This window comes from Canis lupus, chromosome 27 (assembly GCF_048164855.1).
Source record: "Canis lupus baileyi chromosome 27, mCanLup2.hap1, whole genome shotgun sequence".
NCBI lineage: Eukaryota > Metazoa > Chordata > Mammalia > Carnivora > Canidae > Canis > Canis lupus.
The window spans coordinates 19,126,613-19,146,173 of NC_132864.1; the positions used below are offsets into that span (position 1 = coordinate 19,126,613).

Below are 19,561 nucleotides of genomic sequence, written 5' to 3' on the forward strand. Positions count from 1 at the left end.
CTGGAAAAAAAAAAAATGTGCGTGTAGAAAATCCTGTAATTACCGGATCTGATTTTCATTTGAACTTTTCCTCTCTGACATCATTGCAAAGTTCTTTATGAATGGCAGCCAACAAGGCCCCGATATGTGTCTATGATAGAGAATCTGCTGGTGTGTGTGAGTGTACAAATCTGTGTTTGAGTGAATTTGTCAAGGAAAGTGTATAGGGTTGTGTGTTTCTATACATGTTTGAGTGTGTATGTGAATGAGTGGTATGTCAGTGAATGTGTATTGGATAGATGGATGTGTGTTATGTGTGTGTGTCAATAGTGTAAGTATGTGAGTAAGTAGGATGCTATGAATGAATTAGAAGTGCACATGCATCTGCATGTACATATGAGTGAACATGGGTGTGTGCATGTGCATGTAAGTTAACAAGAGGTTTACAGACTTGGGTGGTATTTGAAAAGATGTAGTAAGTGCCAGGCAAGAAGAGAAGAATGAGAGGACCCAAAGAGAAAAACACAGTGCAATGAGGATGAGCATAAAGTCACAAGAGGTCCCATCAAGGGATCAGAGGTAGAGGGAGACTGGGATCTCCAGGCAGAAGGAGCTTGTGTAGAAAAGCAGAGGTGTGAGTGGTTGAGGGTGGGCTGTCATCATCCTCAGAGAATGAATCCACAGAACAATGCCTAGCTGGGTCCCCAACAAATCACTGAAGAAAAACAATTAGATGTGCAAAGCTCAGAACAGGATATGTATTTTAGATAGAAGATCCTAGGAATTTTGTAGGGAAAAGTAACCCTGCAATGGCAGTGGCCATGGTCTTCTAGGGTAGATCCCTGTCTTATCTAGAACATAATGATGAAAGACAAGAACTCCAGAGCTGGGCTTCATGGGTTTGAATCTAAGCTCTGATGCATCATCTTGGGTAAGTTAACCAATTTTCCCTGCCTCAGTTTCCTTATCTGTAAAATGGAGAATATGGTGGAATTTGTCTCCAAGGACAGTTCATGATGATGGTTAGATGAGCGAACACATATAAGGAGCTTAAAATAATGTCTCACTACTTTTTAAGACGTATTTATTTATTTTATAGAGAGTCTGTGTAAGCAGGGTGAGGGCGAGAGGGAGAAAGAATCTCAAGCAGACTCTGCACTGAGTGGGGAGCCTAACGCAGGGCTTGATCTCACAACCTGAGATCACAATTTGAGCTGAAACCAAGAGTTGGACGCTTAACCTACTGTGCCACCCAGGCATCCCAACACTTGGCTATTTAAGTGTTCACTTATCATCATCATTTCTGTCACCGTCATCCTTTCCTCCAAGCATTAAGCTGAGCTATAAATGTGATGGGCATCTTATCTATGTTTGCTGAGTGAAAGAATGAATGAATGAATCATAATGCAGTGCTACTCAAACTTTCATAAGCGTGTGAATCAACTAGGGATTGTGTTAAAATGCTGAGACTCTGAGCTTCTCACAGGCCCTAAGTGATGCTCAGGCTGCTGGTGCACATACCACACTTTGAGTAACAGGGTCCTATAGTATCCACTTATTTGAGAATTTAGAGGACATAGTTATTCTTATGGTATACAAACTATGGATATACATGGAGTGGAATGCAAAGCTCACACATATTTTAAAAATAAAGCCAAAATAAAGGTTTTGAAGACAAATAGAAAACAATACCCTCAGGCCCATCTGAGATTCCTGTCACACTCCTGTGATACACATGGAGTTCCTGGAGAAGAAAAGTTTGAGAAATCCTGCCTACCCAATATCTCCATCCTGGAACATGCCACAGTGAGACAACCCAGGGGCAGTCTTAGAAATTGGTAAGCCAGTCCATATGGTGTTTCCAGGCTACTGGGAGGAACTTTCTTCCCCCAAACATCTCTTTCAACCCCAGGTTCCTGCAGAGTTAAAAGGTGCACCAGAAGGGACATTGGTTTTTGACCATCCAGCCTCTTCCCACTCCAATTTCCCTTCGGTGGATTGTCGCTGTGTATTGCCAGATACTACCTGGTAGGATGGCATGACTGCCCACCACGTCTTCTCGCCTGACTCCTCAGCCTTCTTTTCAGTTCTCTGAGCATCTCTGATGAACCCACCACTGTCTGGAGCAAGCCAGGGTTGGTTCTGTTGCTTCCAAGCTTCCAAGCTATACAGTCTAATCAATACTCTATCATTGCTTTGGGCAAATGCATTGATTCCCAATAAATAAAACAAAAAGAAAAAGAAAACATTGAAGCAAAAGTTACAAACAGCCTAATTACTTCTAACAATACAAGATCAATTAAATGAATTATGGGATAGTCATAAGAAGAACTATTAAACTGCCATGAAAACTAAAGCAGAAGTCTTGCAAACATAATATCGAATTCAAGATGCTATGCCCAGTAGAGTACACACTATATGATTCTATTTGGATACAGTAGAAAACAAGCGAAAGTAATCTATGGTGTTGAAAGCAGAACACACCATTCTTGTTGGCATGGTCAAGACCAGGGAAGGGACTGGAATGTTCTATTTCTTGATCTGGGTATTGTTTCCAAGGATTGTTTTGTGAAAATTCACTGAATCCTGCTTTATGATATGTGCATTTCTTCTGCATGTACGTTATAGTCTAATAAAAAAGTTAATAATTAAAAAACTAGTTTTAAAATTTTGCTTCATAGACCACAGAAAACCACATGGAATTCCTCAAAAACCACCACATTAGCGCAGAGGGGACCCTGAACACTTGGTAGGGGCCAAATGAATAAGATTACAAGCTTCTAAACACAGTGCATCCAGAGTAGGTCCATTTATATCTCTTCTACATATTAGGGAAGGATGGAGGGGTTCACCAGAACACTCAATTGTATCTGTAATGTAGTGTTAAAGTATCTAAAACAGGGCGAGAGAGAGAGAGAGAGAGAGAGAGAACAGATACCAAGCTCTATTGGGATTTTGTTCCAACTATCAGACTCTTTAGGAGCCGAGGCCTCCCTGGCTGGGACCAGATCTTATCCATATCCAGAATCTAGCACAGTGTTGGGTTAGCAGTCAGTACTAATGAGTGTTTGCTGAGTGACTGAGAAATTTAAAACGGTAAGATCACATTCTTTAAAAACACTGAGCTCCTAGATCAACACTTGCCTGAACCCCCTCACCCACATTGTCAAGCTTTCAGTTATATTGCATTTCCTTTTGTGTGAAATCCAATTTCAGTTGGGTTTGCTAACACCTGAACCTGAACAATTACAAGTCTTAAACTCTTTGTGCTACCGTGTCCTTACTTGTGGTCCTGGTATGAACACATGGAGGACATGAATTGTTAAAAGCACAGACTTTATTTATTTATTTTTCATATTTAAATTATTTGCTTTATTTTTTTAAAATTTTTTATTGGAGTTCAATTTGCCAACATATAGCATAACACCCAGTGCTCATCCCACCAAGTGCCCCCCTCATGCCCATCACCCAGTCACCCCAACCCCCCCCGCCCACCTCCCCTTCCACTACTCCTTGTTCATTTCCCAGAGTTAGATATCTCTCATGTTTTGTCACTCTCACTGATATTTTCACTCATTTTCTCTCATTTCCCTTTATTCCCTTTCACTAATTTTTATATTCCCCAAATGAATGAGACTATATAACGTTTGTCCTTTTCTGATTGACTTATTTCACTCAGCAAAATTCCCTCCATGTCCATCCACATCGGAGCAAATAGGGGGTATTTGTCATTTCTAATGGCTGAGTAATACTCCATTGTATACATAGACCACAGCTTCTTTATCCAGTCATCTTTCGATGGACACCGAGGCTCCTTCCACAGTTTGGCTATTGTGGACATTGCTGCTAGAAACATTGGGGTGCAGGTGTCCTGGCATTTCACTGCATCTGTATCTTTATCTTTGGGGTAAATCCCCAGCAGTGCAACAGCTGGGTCGAAGGGCACATCTATTTTTAACTCTTTGAGGAACTTCCACACAGTTTTCCAGAGTGGCTGCACCAGTTCACATTCCCACCAGCAGTGTAAGAGGGTCCCCTTTCCCCACATCCTCTCCAACATTTGTTGCTTCCTGTCTTGTTAATTTTCCCCATTCTCCCTGGTGTGAGGTGGTATCTCATTGTGGTTTGGATTTGTATTTCCCTGATGGTAAGTGATGCGGAGCATGTTCTCATGTGTGTGTTGGCCGTCTATGTCTTCCTCTGTGAGATTTCTCTTCATGTCTTTTGCCCATTTCATGATTGGATTGTTTGTTTCTTTGCTGTTGAGTTTAATAAGTTCTTTATAGATCTTGGATACTAGTCCTTTAACTGATAGGTCATTTGCAAATATCTTCTCCCATTCTGTAGGTTGTCTTTTAGTTTTGTTGACTGTTTCTTTTGCTGTGTAGAAGATTCTTATCTTGATGAAGTCCCAATAGTTCATTTTTGCTTTTGTATCTCTTGCCTTCATGGATGTATCTTGCAAGAAGTTGCTGTGGCCAAGTTCAAAAAGCATAGACTTTAGAGTCCAGAGACCTAGACCCAAATCTGTGCTCCATCACTGGCTAGCTGCAAGACCGTGGGGCGGGGGGGAGATATTTCATTGCTCTGAGCCTCAGTTTGTTCTGAGGGGATGGCATCTGCTTGATGAAGCTATGGGACATATTAAGTGACATGAATTTGGAAAAGCTCTTCACGCTGAATATACTCCAGAGTAGCACTCATTCTATGGTGACTGCACACAAAGCTCTTTTTCCCAACCCCACCTCAAAGATCCCATATACCAAATGATCAAGTTATGTGAAAGTACTTCCCCATGCCATATCATCATCATCATCATCATTATCATCATCATCATAAGATAGACTGATTTATAGAAACCAGAGTCGAACACAGGCCAAAGGGAAGCGAAATTGTTCTGGAAAACAAACCAAGGAGAGAAAGTGTGCACAAGTGGAAGAAGCAGGCTCTGAGCCAAGCACGAACATTGCTGTTGAGAGGAAGACAGGGCCAGAATGAAAGAGAAGATGAATATTTTCAAGCTTTAAATGAACTCGTTCTCGACTCAGTTCAGAGAGAAAAGTGTAGCCAGATATAATCGAGGGATGACAAAGAGCAAAATATTTGTTCCAGTAAATACACTTGTCTGTCCAAACTCACTTGAAACATTTCTGCTTTCGAAAGAAGTTCTTAGGAACTGGGAGCCGCAAAGAATCACCTGGTGAGTGGCTGTTCCAAGAGGCAGCTCAGCGCTTCCAAGAAAAGGCTGCCTGGCCCTGAATAGTCCACGCCCAAGGCCCCGGGCTGGGTGACAGGAAGGGTGGCCTCAAAGGGGCTTTGTACACACTGCCACTTAATGAGCAAACCTAGACGAGCCACAGATGGGGCTCCTCCGACCACAGGAGACGTAGGGAAGGGACAGGGGGACGAATAGAGGCTTCACTCCAGAGAGAAGGGAGGGACACTTGCTCTGTTTTTTTCACTGTCTTGTGCATAAATGTCCAGCCACAGTCATGGGACCTGGACAGGGCGAGGATCTAGGATAGCACTAGCCAACAGAAAAACAACACAGACCACATCCATTATTTTAAATTTTCTAGTAGCCACATTAAAAAAAAGAAAGTAAGAGAGAGAAAGAAAGAGAGAGAGAGAAGGAAGGAAGGAAGGAAGGAAGGAAGGAAGGAAGGAAGGAAGGAAGGAAGGAAGGAAGGAAGGTTAATTTTGATTTTACTTAATTCAATATGCCCTCAATGCTATCACTTTCAACATGTAATCAATGTAAAAGTTATCAATGAGCTATGTTACAGCTTCTTCCCCCCCCCCCCCCTAAATCTTCAAAATCCAGCCTGGTGCTTTATTTGCATTTAAGACACACGTCCCTTTGATCTGAGCAGCCTCCCGGGCTGAGCAGCTACCCTCTCGGAAAGCCCAGCTCCAGACGAAGCCAGTTCGTCCATCAGTCGCGAGGACTTACATTTCATTTTCCTGTAAATCATAAAAAGTCGAACTTTCAGAGGAGCAATACCTTTCAGAAAACAGATTGACTTATTTCACTCAGCAGGGTGCCACGTTCATCTTTGGCCCTCTCTAGTAGGTGTTGGGGGGTTCTCTAACTTTCCATCTCTTCGTGCCCCCTGTTGCTCATTCTGTTTCTGTGCTTTCTCCCTGGCTTTGTCTTCCTCTCTTTTCTGCTTCTGTCCACTTGCTGTTCTACATCCCTCTCTGCCTTCATTGTTGTAAATCGATCTCTGTGGCTCTTAAAATTCACCTTTTTCTTATTCCCAAAGCAACAAAAGTGAGAGCCAGGCTCAGGGACAGGAAACAAGGAGGTAGGGGAAACCCTACCTAGATGAGCTGGTGGGGAAAACTTCTCTGAAGACAAGTTATCTGCAGAGATGCCTGCGAGATGATGAGAGTGGCCATGAGAAGCCTACTCTCCCATGGATAGGAGAAGACTGTTCCAGGCTGAGGGAACAGAATGTGCAAAGAATGGGATGAGTTCCAGCAACTGAGAGGAGCAAACAACCACCCTGGAGAGGAATGGTGTGAAAGGAGGAAGAAAGGGTAGAGCAGGGGCAATGAGATGATGGGTGGATAAACCCAACACCACTAGAAAGACGGTTTCTCCTTTGGATCAAATCTCATGGAGAACATCTAAGGGATCATTGCTACAGAATATTTTATAAAGTAGTGTTTCGTGCTATAACTTGAAAAGGAAACAAAAGTGACACCAAGGAACTGCACATACAAAATTTATATACAACCCTGTGGATTCAGTGTGAGACGGTTTTCATTGTTAGACATGAGGAAAGAAAAGCATGCACAACAGTGACGGGTTGCATGGAAACTTTGGAGGGAAAGGGCATACACCATTGATTGGGTCCTCCTTTGCAATTTCATGATGCTATCTCCCCTGAGCCCACCTAGCAGATCCTTCAAAGGAACTTTTCATAATGAGTGTGTCCTTGAAGGCTTCCCTGACAATGGAGTGATGACCTCAGATATGAATCATCCATTGCCTTGTAGACCCAATTGACTGTCATCCCTGATTATTCTGTGACAGGCAATGGGTCCCGTCAAACACTTTTAGCCTACTTCTTGTTACCCCCAGTGTCTTTATCCTTTTCTGTCTTTCTTGTGCTTCTCAGACTTAAATGTACATTCAAAACATCAGGGAGATGTATTTTTTCAAAATGCAGATTCCCAGCCCACCTCCAAATAACTTCTGGTGCAATCTGCCTGGCGCGGAGCCCAGAAATCTTCCTCTCACCAAGCGCCCTCTTACCAGATGGTTCAGATGCAAGTGGAGAGGCGGATGCTATTTTACGAAATATTGACCTACGGCAACACTGCCCCACAGCCCTTTCTGTGATCAGAGAAAAAAGCTCCATATCTGTGCTGTTTACCATGGTCTCCACCTCCCACATGTGGCTGCTGATCACTGGAAATGAGGCTAGTGGAGCTAAGAAAGTGAATTTTTAATTCTAATTAATTTTAATTTAAATGGCCACATACAACTAATGGTATAATGAGCCCTTCTTCCATTAATAAAATTCAGGGCAGTGAACTCCTAGTTAGGGAAGTTCTTTATAGACTCTTTAAAGAAGCTCTTTATAGACTTGTGTGCCTGATTACTCATCCCCCACAGTTAAATCAGTTTGGAGATACACACACACACACACACACACACACAGATTTTTTTCTTACCGTGAGCTTACCAGTAATTATCATTTACTTCCAGGCTCATCAAAGACTCTCTTGTCCAATATTTACCATCCCCAGAATACCAGCTAGATCCAACTCTCAGTATGCAATAAAAGTCAACTAAGGCAAGGCACAGACACTCAAAAAACTCTTTTTAAAGAAAAACTCAGCTTTCCTCCTCTCCTGCACTCGATACTTCTTGTGTGAGGCTCCCTTATGGACCCCAGCTGCCCAGAGCTCATGGAGGTCACTAGAAAGTAGCTTAAAGAGGAAGACAGTCTCGCAGCTTCAGGGGCAGAATAGAGTCGTTTAATGCCCTTGAACAAGATTCTTTCACCTGAGGACCTTAGTTTCTCCATCTGTTAAATGGAGGCACTTTGGCCAAATGAGCTCAAGGATTCTTTGAGTTTTAAAAATCTTATTTAAATTAACACAATTTAAAAAAAATTAACACAATTTGCCCAAATGTACCAAGATGGCCATGATATAACTATACATTTGTTAAATGAATAAGACAAGTTTCCCGTTTGGGGAATATATGTGAAAATGTACACATGCATAGACTATTATCATATGTAGATAGGCACACACATTAGATAGGAATTTAAAAAGATATCCACATAAAGAAAAAGTTCACAAGTGCACACACCAGAGTGTCACCAAAAGTTACAGCCTCTGGGATGTCCGCGATCAGCATCTACAGGTCTTGGCAACATGCGACTCCATTTCCAGGTAACCCCAGCTAATTTCTATGCTCCCTCTTTCAGTCCAGGTGATTTGGATGGGTCGATTCCACCGGCCCTCCCCAGCTGGCCTGATGGGCATGTGACCCAGACCTGGACAATAAGAGCGCAGCTTCCCCACCCCTCCCCGCCCAGTGGACCAGGCTGCTCAGGACCCAAGCCAGCCAATCAGAGTCAAGCCAGGGCCTTGCGTTGATCAAGAAGCAAGGACACTTCTTTCCTTTGGTAGGAGGTGAGTCTGGAGGTCCCTTGGGGTCATCTTTAAGGCCAGGAGGGTGAACCTGCCTAAGGAGAACCCAACTCTGAAGACGCCATGGGGACCGTAAGAGAAACAGAAGCTGACTGTGCTTTGATCTCTGGATGCAGCTGCGTGTGAAGATCTATCTACCCTGGACTTTGTAGAGTATTAAGTCAGTAGATTCCCCTCTCATGCTGAGGCCACATGGGGCTGGCAGTGACTTGCAGCCTTCATTAATATATAGGTGGCACTGGCTGTAGGGGAAGGGAACAACCTCCACTTTTTTTTTTTTTTTTTTGAGGGACTTCTATAGCTGTTAGATTTTTCTCCACAATGAGTATACGTTTACGCTTTAAAAGTACTTTGAGGGACACCTCGGTGGCTCAGTGGTTGGGTATCTACCTTCGACTCAGATCGTGATCCCAGGGTCCTGGCATTGAGTCCCACATCAGGCTCCCCGCAGGGCAATGGCTCCTCCCTCTGCCTATGTTTCTGCCTGTCTCTCTCTCTCTGTCTCATGAATAAATAAGTAAATAAAATCTTTAAAAAAATAAAAGTACTTTGAGGTCCTTGATCTTCATAATAAGCCTTATGGCGTATCATGACACACTTGCATGTGGCTTGACACACTGGCATGTGTCAAGATCTTGCTATGGATCAAATGCTTAACTAAGCATTTTCCATGCCCCATCTCATGTGCTATTCACTCTCTCCCTAGAAAACAGGCCCCATCATTAGGACCATTTCCAAGATGGAAAGACTGAGCCCGGAAGGTGCTAAGCCATTGCCCAAGGTCCCATGGGTCATAAACAAGGGAGACTGGACTGGGACCCATGTCTGCTGGCCTCCAAAGACCCAACTGAGGCCCTTCTGGATTCAGGTGTAGTGGTAAGAACATTTGACACAAAAAGCTTCTTAACGAAGCTCTGTCTTGTGCACTAGAAAACAAGCTCCGCTCTCAGCTGAATACGCCTACCACAGTGCCTGGCACGGAGGGGCTCCACAAACATTTGCCCAATGAGTGGGTGAATGAGTGAATGAATAAGATGTAGTAGTATCAGAGACCCGAAGAGGCCAAGGTATGTGAAACACCCATCTCAGGCCAACATCTAAAGCATTCCTTCCAACTTCATCAGGGATGTATCTTAACAGCTCAGACATGCTTTCCAGTTGAAAACATTCATTTAATTAGCAGGCATTTTCCAAAACGGATGTGCCTTTCTCAATCACTGTGTCTGCGGCGGACATTTGTTGAAAAGGTGCCCCCCTCCCCCAAACATCAAAGCGTATGCTCCGCAGACCTTTCTCCCCCAATTACTTCCATGGAAGAAGGACAGCCGGGCAGACGGGAAATCGGTCACAACATGCAAGATGTTTTCCCTTTGTAAAAAAGATGCTTGTGGTAGAAGGTCCTTTTTGGGGAGGAAAAAAAGATAAAAAAAAAACAAAAAACAGCCTCCATGTCTTTTTTTTTTTTTTTTTTTTTAATCTGTGTCTTTAAAAATCTGTTTCTTTTGTCTGCGTGGGCTGTTCGCTGTGAACTGCCAAAAGTCATTTCTCATTGAGATCTAGCTTCCCCTCCCCAAAACAGTACCAAGAACGATCTGTAAGATACTGTGTCGCTGGGTTTGTTGTATTTCTTCCTGATGTTTGCAGCTCCTGGGATGGGCATACCGGCCCTTGTGTTCTGCTTTGGTTTGACCGTTTACAACTCAGTTGGCACAGAGATTCTGTGCCTTCTTCTCTTTGAGTCCCTGCATCCTAGAGCCTGGGGCGACAGTCACTGTGAAGCGGAGATGGCATCTATATTTTGGAAGGATGATGTTCCTTTGGAAAACATGATTCTTCCAATCCACAGACACAGAGCTGGAGTTGGTTGGGTCGACCCTTCGCCCTAAACTCTTCCATAGCTCCCCATTGCCATCTGGAAAATGCGTGGCTCACAGACCTCAATTCTGCATACTCTCTGACCTCAACTCTGCCCCTCGTGGGCCCCAGTCAAGTAACTTATCTGCCGCTTCCAGCATCCTGCTTCCTCCCTTCCCCATGAGCTCCTTTCAATGTTCTCTTCCCCATGCCTGAAACATCCTCTGTGTCCCTTTGTCATCTTCACTCCATTAATTCTACTCAGTGTCAGGTCTTGCACGTCACCTCCCCCAGGAAGCCTACCTTGCTCCACCCCTCCAGACCTACTGCAAGAACTGAATTAAGTGCCCTCTCCAGCACTATCACAGTGTATGCCCTCCAGCACTGGCACCCTATTGTAAATGCCCCTTTATTTCTCCATCCCCTTCACCATCCTGAATGCTGTGAATCTGAGGCCCTCTGGCATAGAATAGGCCCTCCGTGAACAGTTGTTGAGGGAACAGGATAAGTATCAATGAATGGGGTAGGGTGGCGGAGGTAGCATAGCATCCAAGGAGAAAGTACACAGAAGAAAGTACAGGGAGAATGATTTTTCCTCATTCAAATGGTTAAACTGCATGAGACACCTGGGTGGTTCACTGATTGAGCATCTGCCTTTGGCTCAGAGCATAATCCTGGGGTCCTAGAGATCGGGTCCACATCGGGCTCACCACAGGGAGCCTGCTTCTCCCTCTGCCTCTATGTGTGTGTGTCTCTCTCATGATTAAATAAATAAAATCTTTTAAAAACAAATGGCTGAACTGCAGAGTACTGACCATGATCCTGCAGGTGCCCCAGGATGCATGGAAGACCAAATGTCCCCCATCGTGGTCCCAACAGGGAACCAGGGGATAAACTTGTCCCTACAAGGCAATGCCAGCCCAACTGGACTGCTCACAGCTCGCTAAGCACTGCCTTTGCCCCACAGCCTGAACAGCAGATGTCGCCTTCCAATTAATCCACTGGGAACGAGCCTTCCAGGTCATGGAGAAGGTAGGTGTGAGAAAAAAAGGCACAGAAGGTGGGAAAGTAGAGATTCTTGGAAGAAGTGCTCGCTTTCCTTGGCTTTGGGTTCTGTCTTTCTGCCCAGCAACTGCTAAAGAGCCAGAGCTTGAGTAAAAACAGGCAGTGGGAACCAGGTGGCAAAGACTTAAAAACCAGGAGTGTCCTTTCCCTCTAAATTTCAGAGTCCCAGGAAAGGTCCTTGCTACCCTTCGCTTGCTCTGACCTGTGGTACTTACCAGGTAAATGGACTTCGGAATCTTTCTTCTCTCTGGGAGTTGCCATGTCCCCACCTGCATGGATCCTCAAGGGCAGGAAGTTTCCACTTCTGCTCTCACTGTATCTCAAACCTCTCTTCTCCAGGCCATAATTCTAAGAAAAGTGCGAGGGACTTCTGGCTCAGCAGGTTTTCTTCATTAATAGAAAGAATGCTTTCTTGCCTCAAAATGTATGCTTGAAAACCATGTTTAGCTATTTTAGTTTGAAGCTCACTCTGCCTGGTGTTTGAATTCTGTCTTCGAACCTTGCAGGCTGTGTGATCTTGGGCAAGTGCACTAACCCCTCTGAGGTTTGTCTGTAACGTGGGATAGTCACAGACCCCTCTTGGGAAGTTTCGTGAAGATTAAATGAGATGATATACACCAGGCACCGAGCATGGCTCCCGGTGTCCACAAAGTACCAACCACCGGCAATTATTACTCCTGCAGAGGAGTCCGTTCCCTTCTTGAATGATGGTTTGTGTGAGACCACCGTCTTTTCTCACTCAGATTTTGTAATCCTAAAATAGTAGGTCAGATAAACAAAAATAGAGGTTTCTGTCTTACAGAAATGTGGGGCCTCAGCAAATGCAGACAAGACAAAAACCTGGTTTACAGTGACTCCAGGATGTATCGTGAAGAAGCTGTGTTATTTCTGTTGCTAATACATTCCTGATAGCCATTGTTTCCTGGTTATTTGCCTCTTTGGCTCTGATTGGCCAAGTTCCAATTTCTTGAGGTTTTTTTTTTTGTTTTTTTTTTTTAACTGCATTTGGAAGCTATGTTATGAAAACCTTGGAGCCTCCACGAAAATGAAAACTTCCTTTTCTTCCCTTTCTCCCCAGAGTATGGTGGCCAAATACCCCTCAGATCTGGATGACTGTCCAATTTAAAATGCTCTGTAACAATGACTCCTTAGGCATCAGCTGACCCACAAATCACAGTATTGGGGGATCTAGATCGCGCTTCCCTGCCTTGCTGCTCACTGAGAAGTGGTCAAGAAAAATCCTTTGATAATTCATGCCTCTCGTTTTGATTCAGATCATTTCACTCTGTGTTCATGGTCTATCTTGCTTTGTCTTTGCTTTTTTTTTTTTTTCCTTTTTTAGCCAAAAATGTTGGTTAAAAAGGTTTGAGAAAAACCAAAATGCCTTTCATTACCACAGGGTACGGGAAGGTGTTGTAATGACACCACTAATCAAAGAATCCATTTTTTCCCCGAATGCCTGCAAGGATTTGGATAATCCTACAAAGTCACAGTCTTGTTTTCTGCTCCGTGGTGGCAGGCCAAAAGACACCCACACGGAAAAAAAGCAAGCCAGCCCCACAACCTCCAAAGACAGCTCCTCAGCTGGACTCATTTCCTCCTTCTCAAAGTCTCTTGATGGTATTGTTGACTACCCAGAATCAGCCCCAAAGTGCCTGTCCACACCCTCCTCCAGAAGACCAAGAACATCACCCCAAAAAAAAAAAAAAAAAAGTCCCAACCACAGTAACCAGGGGTGGAGTGCCATCTGCTGGCCATTTTTATAAGACAGCTTCGTGCATTGCCCAAACCACTAAATGTCCCCCCATTTCAAAACTGCCAGAAGAATTTGATAGTAGCTTCAGGCATGAGAACAAACGGTTATGACTATTAATATCCTATTATTTGTAATAGGCATTTAGAAGTAAAGCCTCCTTCTCTTTAACCTTTTTTTTTTGAAGCATTTAAAGACATAATCAGGAAACTGGGAGAGATTGGTTCTGCTTATAATTGCTTTTATTATCGTCGTGGTTGTTGTTGTTACAGTGTTATACTGGTGAATGATAATAATAAAGTCTTGGGAACTTTGGTTTTACACACTCGTAATCAGGACCCCTAAATCAGTGTATCATAATTTGCAAAGGGATTTATGGCCCCCTAGCAAGTTTATGAGAGCTTAACACAACAAAGGCATAATAATAATAATAATAATAATAATAATAATAATAATAATAATAATAAAATATATATATAGGAATAAAATAAAACTGAAATGAATGAGCCTGTTTCCAAAGGAGCAAGAATGCAACCGACGAACATATATTTGGGGGATTAGGTTGATATGTTTCATGTGAAAAATAGGAATTCTTTACTTAAGATCTTACGGGCTTATTTCTTTTCTCCAGATTATTACATTTTTGGAGCCTAGTAAAACACAGAGAAAATACTGGAGCTTCTCCTTTTTAAAGAATGTTGCCTATCCTGAGACAGAAAACAAACTGTGCTGCTTTCGAGCTCCCTTGTCCTATATCCCTTTGGGGTTCAGACTGTAGGCTCGCAGAATTGACAGAGGGTAGGGGACACGTTTCTTCAAAAGAACCCATGACGCATTTTTTTTGTAACGTTCTCCAGGAAGCATGTCGAGATGACACACGAAAGTCAGATATTCTTGCTCTAACTGCACCCTATGGAAGTTTTCCTCAATGATCACCTACATACGTTTAGACAGATCTATGGGAGACTGTCCATGTCGCGGTCCCCGTGCTTAGAAGGGCCTGCCCTGGAGAAGGCCTGTGCTCTGGCTGGACGTCCACAAGCTTTCTACACTGAACAAGTCCTTGGGATTCTAATGGTTTCTTTTCTTTGTGCTTTGCTCAGGCTTTCAGAGGCACCCACAAGCTTCAGTCCTCTCTGCAAAAGGAGGATTTGTTAATAGTTCCTAGTATTTTCAGCTCCTTCGTTCATTTCCTTCCTTTCAAGTATTTTTAGTTCCTGAGATAAACCCTCATTTATAATAAAGTCAAAATCCCTGGAAAACATTTCGTCAATGAAACATCCAACTTTGCTGTTCATTATGTTATTGAATGAATGGGTTGTGTTTTTTTTTTTTTTTCCTCTTGAAACCTGGAAACCGGGTCCTGATTATTTAAAGGCAGACACAAAGGCAGAATTGGGTGGGTTTGTTTTTGGTTTCGTGTTTTGTGTTTTTTTTTTTTTTAATGTTTTAAGATGTAAAGATTTTATTTAAAATGTTTGCTCTTTGCGGTAAAATAGCCCTTCCAAAGGCACGAGTTTGCTGGGACCAAATCATTCACTTTAGGAACCAGGCTATGTCAGCACCCGATTCCATACTGGCAGATCCGAATTAAATGTATGTCTGAGTCTCTCTCTTTCTCTGCTATTGCATATTATTCATGGTCCCTGGTCTAACATGTTGAAATTTTGAGGCATGATCAAATAGCATTTTTAATTGAAACTCGTCAAGTAAGAAGTTCTATTTCTTTTCTCTTTTAAAAAAGAAGTTCTATTTCTTTACAGGGTTCTTTCATTTTTTTCCCCTCTCCCCCCCACCCCGCACCGCCCCCCCACCCAACGCCAGAAATTTGGGGAGGTTTCTGCAATCATCGTACATTTGAAATACCAGCTGCTAACTTCAACCCAATTTTCTGCCCTGTTTGAAAAGGATTTTTTGTTTGGATTTAGTGGGGTTAGGATTGAGAAAGAGAGAGCCTGCGCAGAAGATAGAGAAAAAGACAGGGGAAAAGCACACAAACAGTTTTGCTTTGAAGTTGCTGCATAATTACTGTTAAGATCTATCAAAATGTACTGAGAAGGCTTGCTCCTTGCTCAAATCTGATGAATGAACAGGCAAGCAGCGCCTAGGAAGACTTTTAAGAGGAATGGATCAAATTAAGAACACGAAGAAATGCAACCAAGGTAGATCGAAAGATGTTGTGGTTTTTGTTGTTTATGTGTAGAGAGGCATCCCAAAAAGGCAGAGAAAGGCAGGAAGGTGACAGAAGGGAAAATGAGAAAGAAGAAAGAAAGAAAGAAAAAGAAAGAAAGAAAGAAAGAAAGAAAGAAAGAAAGAAAGAAAGAAAGAAAGAAAGAAAGAAAGAAGTAATCGTAGGGGGGTGAAAAAGAGAGGAGGGAGGGAAAAAGGATGGAAAGAAGGAAGGAAGGAAGGAAGGAAGGAAGGAAGGAAGGAAGGAAGGAAGGAAAGGAAGGAGGGAGGGAGGGGAGGGAAAGAAATAGGGACAAACATTTACCGAGCTGTTTAATCCCTGTATGTTCTCCTATTCAAAGCTGTGTCTGTCCTTGATGCAGCAATTAAACATTACGTATAAAACACAGAAAGAAGGGAAACACAGTTTCCCTTTTCATTTCCTTTGTTGGAATACTGGCTTGGTACTCTAAAGAGAAAGGGGCTGCAAAGTTGGGAGACTTTGTCTTCTTTTCGGCAACCCTCAAACTAGCAGTCCCTCCCAGGCCAAGTTCCTGATGTCACAGTGCCCCCTGGAGTACTGCCTGCAAGGGACCCTAACTTCCAGCTCCGACCAACGTCCCCACTCTTTACTTGTTTTTCTTACAATGGGGAGGGAAGGGAGGGGGGCAGAAGGGGATTGGAAAAATTTTAAACAATCTCAGAACCTTTTGAAGAGCTGCCTCTGGCCAGGGGAAAGGAGGATTTCGAGAAATAACTTCCGATTTATTTCAGATAGTTAAGGAGGAGGGGGCAGGAGGGAATAAAACCCTTCTCTTGGTGTGTGTGTTTTTTTTTTTTTTTCCTTCCCCCTTACCCCCTTAATCCTATTTTAGTTGAGGTCTGACCTTGGAAATTTCCAAAAGACTTTAATCTCCTGTACTCCAAATTGCTAAAGGGAGCTGAAAGAGAGAGTGTATGCATGTGGGTAAAAAGGCGGTTTAAAATTGTTTATTTATGAATGGGTTAGACTTTCCTGATACTAAGAATGTTAACTAGTTCATTAGGCTCTCTTCCTACATTTAAATCATTTTCTTTTCTTTTCTTTTCTTTTTTTTTTTTTTCTTCAGACAAATCCATTCAATCATTAAAACTCAGCTGAGAAAAATGATCTTAAGTTATGCCTTCTGCCCCTGGGCAGGTCTGACCCACTCAAACGTTAATATTCTCAGATAGCTAGGAAATGCCATTTGGTATTTTTCTGTAACTACATTGCTCTTCTCCCACCGTCACCCCACTCTTCCAGAGAAAACAAATTATCTTCATGTAAAAAAAAAAAGGGTAAGGTGGTTTGGTGAAGGGAGTAGAAAACAAGAGAAGAGAGTCATTTCCCAAAATATTTTTCTAGATCTAAAAGAAATCCAAGCTCTAGGCAGATCTCAAATTTAGGGAGGTAAGAACTCATTGAAATCATTAGGTATTTCATTTTTCAGATGAAAGACTCTCATTTTGCCTTACTGGGTAGAGTTCTGATGTAATTTGAAGTGTCACTTTGGAGGGGCTTGGGTGATTAAGTCTTTTTCATTTCTTTCATTAAAGGGCCGATTTTCCTGATGTGGGTTATAACTTCGTTCCAATCTGAAATTTCACCCACCTCTCGCTCCCCCCTACCCTCGGAAAAGGTCTATATGTATGACTGATTTTGAAAGAATAACAAATCCAGTTGTATACTTATTTTTTTTAACTGCTTTTGATTTTATTGACCTACGAAATGCAAAACCACTTTACTATCATTCTCAAAGGTCCATTTTAAATCACGAGATACGTCAAGGTATAATTACATTTAAAACATTCGGTAATTATAGGAAGAAAGACTGGAAAAAATGGCTTTAAAAAAAGGGATTATTGGAAGCAATTGACTCTCAAGAAATGTCTGTCTTTTATAAAGTTCATAATTTCCCAGTAAATTCTTTTAAGTTAATAAACATTTTCAACATGAAGGGCTTTAGAAAGCACCTCCCCCTCATCTGCCACCAAATATACACACACAGAAAAGGAACCTAAAGTCTTTTAAAATATGCAGGTTTTTTTTTTTTTTTTTTTTTTTAGAGACCTCAGAAACGGAAATATTTCTCAGGAAATGTCAAACACGGACGTCTACATAATATCTACATGAAATAATAAATCAAAATCAGCTTTTTTTATCTGACAAAACACAATAAACGGGTCTGGAACATTATTTTTGTACATGTTTTTAGCTCTCAAAATACCCAATAATAGATAATGCCCCATTGGGAAAGATAATGTGTGTTTTCTTGTACCCTGGTGGGAAAAATATTTTTTTTTTTTTTTGCCCTCTGTAAAGGAAATTAGATATATATTTGGGGGGGAAAGAATATAATGTTTCACTGTGATACGATCCAACAAAAACCCAGGAAATTCGAAGTCCAACTGATGTTCTGCTAAAAATTCACACCATTGTGCCTCTTTACTGACAACAGATTTAAGAGCCCAGAATGTCTGCGGGAACCTCAAATTTCCTGACTGCCAACCTCTCATGTCTAAACACCAAATTGTTATTTAAACATTAGGCAGCCTTGCGAGGGTTGCCTTTTTTTTTTCCTTTTGTTTCTCCACGTATATATATATATTTTTTTATCTTTGCTGGTACATGTTTCGTCTCACCTGAAATGTATATATTGCATTTTAGCCCCGGTGACTGAATGTTTTCTGGGGAAACAATTCCTTTTTCAGCAAAAAAAGAACTTACCAAGAGAGGAAAAAAAATCATAGAATCGTGGGGTTTCTGAGCGGAGGGAAACCACCAAGAATACAGAGCAAATGAAAAGGAAATGATAGATAGAATGCAAAAGTGGAGAACCGGAGGTGAGGGATCCCCCTTATTTGTCAATACACCCGGAAAAACATTAACATTCAGGGAATTGCACCTTTATGAAAGTTCCAGTTACAAACTCAGATTCTAGAGCCCAGCACACCGTCAGGAGCCCTTTCTAAATATTTCGGCTCCCCAGTTCCGCACCATTTGTAGATTCCAGATCATTAATTTACTACTGGATTGTTAATTACAGCGGCGTAATGGAAAACCAGGCTTGTAGATTTTATGGACGCTGCACGCTGCTTCTGTACAAGTGACTGTTGATATTTTCAGGGACTAAAAACTTAAACTTTAACTGCATTTTAAGTATCTGGGGCTGGGGCGAAAGGGGCTGGGAGTGGATGCTTTGAGCTGCTAAGTAGTTAGTTATTAAAATGGGCTTTGAAGCTCTCTCTTGGTGTATGTCTGCATATTTTAAGGATCCCGGCAAAATAACTTTTTTTTTTTTTTTAATGCACCTAATTTGGATTTCATTGAATTTTCTGCATCCACCGATGTTAGGATATTTTGGTGAATTTAATTCCCTCAACCCCTCTGTATGAAAGAAAAGAAACTCTTTCTTGAAGAGATTTAAAAGGGAAGAAAAATCCTTTTTAAAAGGCTTAAGGGAGGGGTGGGTGAAGGAAATCAGTGGTAAGAAGGCTTTATTTTCTAAAGCTCAAATTCCAAAGGAGGAGGACTGTCTACGTAAGAACTGAAACTAATTTACCTGAATTCCTTTGTCACTGCCTGGCTCTTGACTAGTAAATGATTCTTTTCACTAGCCAATAAAGGCAAATCAAAAGCACGTTTGAAATGGAAGGGTGGTGCCAGGCAGTCCTCCCCAGATGGAAAGCCCGCTTGCCATGATGTGTTTGTTTTGATTCCCCCAGGAGGATTTTCAAAGAAGGTGCTGGGGTTTGGGCCTCCCTACTTGGGCCACCCTACTCCGATGGGCAAAAGAGGGGACTCATGGGCTCCTTCCGATGCGTAGACTGGTAGTTCGGTACTACCCAGAAGGGAAAGAGAAAAGTACCTGCCTCTGAGCCAGGTCGACAAGCCAGTAGACGTTTGGTCTTTGTTTCACTCTCAAAGGCTTGTTTTAGGATCTCTGCCAATACGAGGGGTTGGGGAAGTGTTTGTCACTCTTCAGAAACAGCTAAGACTTTCTGTACCTTAATATCCCTACCTTTGTAAAAACAACAGCAATA

At 42.3% G+C, this 19,561-nt stretch overlaps 1 long non-coding RNA gene across 1 annotated transcript in view; it reads right to left on the reverse strand.

Moving 5' to 3' along the window:
- The window catches only part of LOC140618976 (uncharacterized), a 65,451-nt gene that overhangs the window by 25,301 nt on the left and 20,589 nt on the right, over positions 1 to 19,561 (reverse strand). The gene's annotated exons all lie outside the window — the stretch shown is intronic.